This window comes from Festucalex cinctus, chromosome 3 (assembly GCF_051991245.1).
Source record: "Festucalex cinctus isolate MCC-2025b chromosome 3, RoL_Fcin_1.0, whole genome shotgun sequence".
Taxonomy (NCBI): Eukaryota; Metazoa; Chordata; class Actinopteri; order Syngnathiformes; family Syngnathidae; genus Festucalex; species Festucalex cinctus.
In genome coordinates, this window is record NC_135413.1 from 2,103,498 (window position 1) to 2,109,985 (window position 6,488).

A 6,488-nucleotide genomic window follows, 5' to 3' on the forward strand; every position below is an offset into this window, starting at 1 on the left:
AAAGTCTGCCCCCTGTGAATGTGCAAAAATCGTAAAAAATGGGACATTCAAAAATTCATAGCTCACTTCCTGTTCATTTTAGCATATGGGTCCAAGAGACTTTTTTGTAGGACTTGGGCTCCCTCATACACCTAAAAATATTCGTCGTTCTTGCTTAAACGTACAACCGGGGCTGCTTTGTTAAAAACTTCTAGGGGGCGCTATTGAGTCAATTTTGTAAAAAATAGCACAATCAACAATAAAATATGGCTCATTTTACCAGGCCAGATGTGTGTGCCAAGTTTCATGAGTTTCTGTGCATGTTTAGACCCTCAAAACTGGCGTTGTTTTCTTGGCGAACAGCGCTTAGCCACACCCACAGCAATTCGCGAAAACTCACAAACTTCGTGTTGTGACATCATGAAGGCCGAAACCCTCATCTGAGCAAATATGAGGTAGGTCCAGTTAACGTGTTTGGAGAAAAACGTAGAAGAAAATTCGTAAGAAAAAAAATTGCCACTAGGTGGCGCTATCAGTTAGATGAAATATAAGTCAGTAGATGTCTTTAGGGCTGGACTCTCATCAAATGTGTGAAATTTTGAGAAGATAGGATCATCTCGGTCAAGTTAATGCAGCTTTTATTTTCACGAAAAATCTTTAGACTTTGCGGCACCGTAGCGGCCACGCCCTTTGGCGAAAAGTTACAATATTCGGTGTGGGGCATGATCAACATCTTAAGGCTTTTCTGACCAATTTTCAAATGGATCCCTTCAACAAGCTCAGCACAGTAGCTAAAAACGTAAAGTATGACATTTATTGTAACCACTAGGTGGCGCTATATGTATAACTGAATTTTATCATATAGATGTTTTCAGGCCGTGACTATTACGTTGCCTGAGAAGTTTGAGATTTTTTGGAGCTTGAACATGGGAGTTATTAAGCATTTGCTCTTTCTCGACAAATGAAATTTTAAAGGCAATATTTGATGCCCCGCCCCCGTCATATAGTATTTCAAAAAGGCAAGATGTTTTGCCCAGTTGTTCTCTCAGGTCTTGAGATGATAAATGCCAAGTTTGAAGTCAATTGGATGAAAAATGTTTGCAAAGGGGGAAAAAGCATGACCACAGTGAATGTGCCAAAATAGGCCAAAATTGGACATAAAAAAATTCATAGCTCACTTCCTGTACATTTTAGCTACATGGTCCCAAGAGACTTTTTTGTGCGTCTCGGGGTACTACACGTGCCTGCCAATTTTTGTTGCTCTAGCTCAAACGTGCCGGGCTTAGTTTTTATTTTTCTACGCTAGGGGGCGCTATCGAGTCGCATTGTTATAACGACTTCATAATATCAAATTTTTCGCCGGACCTGAGGAGTGTGCAAAGTTCGGTGAGTTTTCGTGAATATTTAGGTACCCAAAATCGCGATTGTTTGCGGAGAATAAAGAAGAATAATAATAATAATAATAATAATAATAATAATAATAATAATAATAATAATAATAATAATTTTTACAAAAACAATAGGGACCTCGCAGCGGTCGCTGCTCGGGCCCTAATAATAATTTTTACAAAAACAATAGGGACCTCGCAGCGGTCGCTGCTCGGGCCCTAACTAGAGCTGCGAGCAGCTATAAAGGGCCCTCGCAGCCCGGGCCACGTTGGGGTCCTTGCACGTTGTGGTACTTGCATGTTGGGGTACTGGCACATTGGGGTACTGGCATATTGGAAGCAAAATTTCTTTGAAAATGGCATAATAAACGTTTACATGTAGAATATTTTTTTGCCAGTGTGTGTGTCAAGCTCAACGGGTTTTGGTGATTGTTAAGACCTGCAAAAATCAGCGTCCTTTTTTATTTTTAGGCAATGAGTTGCCCTGATTGGTATTTTTTTGTAAAAGTGTATATACACATCATCGCTCGTTGTACTCATTGCACAATGTTACTTTTATTGTCCAAAGGGGCAATCAAAAATGAATAAAACAAAATGGAAACGTACATACGTTTGGATCGGTGTCAAGCCAGTGAACAATTTGAGTGGTGGAAACTAAAAGAATATTCATAAATGACTTAGTTATCACACTTAGAATGAGTGTACATTTTTTGTACAAAATACCGTATGTGGGGTATTTTTATTTTTTTTTATATAAGCCTCAAGGGCTAGGTGGCGCTGTATTTATAACTGAATGTTGTCATAGAGATACCTTCAGGCCTTGATTATAAGCATACATGTCAAGTGTGGGATTTTTTTTGGAGCATGTACCGTGGAGTTATTAAGCATATCCTTCATTCACGATATTGCTTTTAATGTCCATAGAGGCTATCAAAAATAAATAAAAATATATATATGTTTGGATAAGTCTGATGCCAGTGAACATTTTGAGTGGTGGAAACTAAAAGAATATTCAGAAATGACTTTGTTATCACACTTAGAATGAGTGTACATTTTTTGTACAAAATACCGTATGTGGGGTTTTTTTTTTTTATTCCTCAAGGGCTAGGTGGCGCTGCATATATAACTGAATGTTGTCACAGAGATAACTTCAGGCCTTGACGATAAACATACATGTCAAGTTTGGGATTTTTTGGAGCATGTACCGGGGAGTTATCAAGCATATCCTTTTTCATTGCGAAACACAAAATTTGATGCCCCGCCCTCATCATATAGTATTTCGAAAAGTCTAAATTTTTCCCCCTGTCGTTGGCTCAGGTCTTGACATGGTCCAGGCCAAGTCTTAACTCAGTCGGATGAAACGTGTAGGAGAAGTGGGCAAAAGTCTGCCCCCTGTGAATGTGCAAAAATCGTAAAAAATGGGACATTCAAAAATTCATAGCTCACTTCCTGTTCATTTTAGCATATGGGTCCAAGAGACTTTTTTGTAGGACTTGGGCTCCCTCATACACCTAAAAATATTCGTCGTTCTTGCTTAAACGTACAACCGGGGCTGCTTTGTTAAAAACTTCTAGGGGGCGCTATTGAGTCATTTTTGTAAAAAATAGCACAATCAACAATAAAATATGGCTCATTTTACCAGGCCAGATGTGTGTGCCAAGTTTCATGAGTTTCTGTGCATGTTTAGACCCTCAAAACTGGCGTTGTTTTCTTGGCGAACAGCGCTTAGCCACACCCACAGCAATTCGCGAAAACTCACAAACTTCGTGTTGTGACATCATGAAGGCCGAAACCCTCATCTGAGCAAATATGAGGTAGGTCCAGTTAACGTGTTTGGAGAAAAACGTAGAAGAAAATTCGTAAGAAAAAAATTTGCCAATAGGTGGCGCTATCAGTTAGATGAAATATAAGTCAGTAGATGTCTTTAGGGCTGGACTCTCATCAAATGTGTGAAATTTTGAGAAGATAGGATCATCTCGGTCAAGTTAATGCAGCTTTTATTTTCACGAAAAATCTTCAGACTTTGCGTCACCGTAGCGGCCACGCCCTTTGGCGAAAAGTTACAATATTCGGTGTGGGGCATGATCAACATCTTAAGGCTTTTCTGACCAATTTTCAAATGGATCCCTTCAACAAGCTCAGCACAGTAGCTAAAAACGTAAAGTATGACATTTATTGTAACCACTAGGTGGCGCTATATGTATAACTGAATTTTATCATATAGATGTTTTCAGGCCGTGACTATTACGTTGCCTGAGAAGTTTGAGATTTTTTGGAGCTTGAACATGGGAGTTATTAAGCATTTGCTCTTTCTCGACAAATGAAATTTTAAAGGCAATATTTGATGCCCCGCCCCCGTCATATAGTATTTCAAAAAGGCAAGATGTTTTGCCCAGTTGTTCTCTCAGGTCTTGAGATGATAAATGCCAAGTTTGAAGTCAATTGGATGAAAAATGTTTGCAAAGGGGGAAAAAGCATGACCACAGTGAATGTGCCAAAATAGGCCAAAATTGGACATAAAAAAATTCATAGCTCACTTCCTGTACATTTTAGCTACATGGTCCCAAGAGACTTTTTTGTGCGTCTCGGGGTACTACACGTGCCTGCCAATTTTTGTTGCTCTAGCTCAAACGTGCCGGGCTTGGTTTTTATTTTTCTACGCTAGGGGGCGCTATCGAGTCGCATTGTTATAACGACTTCATAATATCAAATTTTTCGCCGGACCTGAGGAGTGTGCAAAGGTCGGTGAGTTTTCGTGAATATTTAGGTACCCAAAATCGCGATTGTTTGCGGAGAATAAAGAAGAAGAAGAAGAAGAAGAAGAAGAAGAAGAAGAAGAAGAAGAAGAAGAAGAAGAAGAATTTTTACAAAAACAATAGGGACCTCGCAGCGGTCGCTGCTCGGGCCCTAATAACTAGAACTGCGAGCAGCTATAAAGGGCCCTCGCAGCCCGGGCCACGTTGGGGTCCTTGCACGTTGGGGTACTTGCACGTTGGGGTACTGGCACGTTGGGGTACTGGCATATTGGAAGCAAAATTTCTTTGAAAATGGCATAATAAACGTTTACATGTAGAATATTTTTTTGCCAGTGTGTGTGTCAAGCTCAACGGGTTTTGGTGATTGTTAAGACCTGCAAAAATCAGCGTCCTTTTTTATTTTTAGGCAATGAGTTGCCCTGATTGGTATTTTTTTGTAAAAGTGTATATACACATCATCGCTCGTTGTACTCATTGCACAATGTTACTTTTATTGTCCAAAGGGGCAATCAAAAATGAATAAAACAAAATGGAAACATACATACGTTTGGATCGGTGTGAAGCCAGTGAACAATTTGAGTGGTGGAAACTAAAAGAATATTCATAAATGACTTAGTTATCACACTTAGAATGAGTGTACATTTTTTTGTACAAGATACCGTATGTGGGGTATTTTTTTTTTTTTTATATATAAGCCTCAAGGGCTAGGTGGCGCTGTATTTATAACTGAATGTTGTCATAGAGATACCTTCAGGCCTTGATTATAAGCATACATGTCAAGTGTGGGATTTTTTTTTGGAGCATGTACCGTGGAGTTATTAAGCATATCCTTCATTCACGATATTGCTTTTAATGTCCATAGAGGCTATCAAAAATAAATAAAAATATATATATGTTTGGATAAGTCTGATGCCAGTGAACATTTTGAGTGGTGGAAACTAAAAGAATATTCATAAATGACTTAGTTATCACACTTAGAATGAGTTTACATTTTTTGTACAAAATACCGTATGTGGGGTATTTTTTTTTCATGCCTCAAGGGCTAGGTGGCGCTGCATATATAACTGAATGTTGTCATAGAGATAGCTTCAGGCCTTGACGATAAACATACATGTCAAGTTTGGGATTTTTTGGAGCATGTACCGGGGAGTTATCAAGCATATCCTTTTTCAGTGCGAAACACAAATTTTTATGCCCCGCCTTCATCATATAGTATTTCGAAAAGTCAAGATTTTTCCCCCTGTCGTTGGCTCAGGTCTTGACATTGTCCAGGTCAAGTCTTAACTCAGTCAGATGAAACGTGTAGGAGAAGTGGGCAAAAGTCTGCCCCCTGTGAATGTGCAAAAATTGTCAAAAATGGGACATTCAAAAATTCATAGCTCACTTCCTGTTCATTTTAGCATATGGGTCCAAGAGACTTTTTTGTAGGTCTTGGGCTCCCTCATACACCTAAAAATATTCGTCGTTCTTGCTTAAACGTACAACCGGGGCTGCTTCGTTAAAAACTTCTAGGGGGCGCTATTGAGTCATTTTTGTAAAAATAGCACAATCAACAATAAAATATTGCTCATTTTACCAGGCCAGATGTGTGTGCCAAGTTTCATGAGTTTCTGTGCATGTTTAGACCCTCAAAACTGGCGTTGTTTTCTTGGCGAACAGCGCTTAGCCACACCCACAGCAATTCGCGAAAACTCACAAACTTCGTGTTGTGACATCATGAAGGCCGAAACCCTCATCTGAGCAAATATGAGGTAGGTCCAGTTAACGTGTTTGGAGAAAAACGTAGAAGAAAATTCGTAAGAAAAAAAATTGCCACTAGGTGGCGCTATCAGTTAGATGAAATATAAGTCAGTAGATGTCTTTAGGGCTGGACTCTCATCAAATGTGTGAAATTTTGAGAAGATAGGATCATCTCGGTCAAGTTAATGCAGCTTTTATTTTCACGAAAAATCTTCAGACTTTGCGTCACCGTAGCGGCCACGCCCTTTGGCGAAAAGTTACAATATTCGGTGTGGGGCATGATCAACATCTTAAGGCTTTTCTGACCAATTTTCAAATGGATCCCTTCAACAACCTCAGCACAGTAGCTAAAAACGTAAAGTATGACATTTATTGTAACCACTAGGTGGCGCTATATGTATAACTGAATTTTATCATATAGATGTTTTCAGGCCGTGACTATTACGTTGCCTGAGAAGTTTGAGATTTTTTGGAGCTTGAACATGGGAGTTATTAAGCATTTGCTCTTTCTGGACAAATGAAATTTTAAAGGCAATATTTGATGCCCCGCCCCCGTCATATAGTATTTCAAAAAGGCAAGATGTTTTGCCCAGTTGTTCTCTCAGGTCTTGAGATGATAAATGCC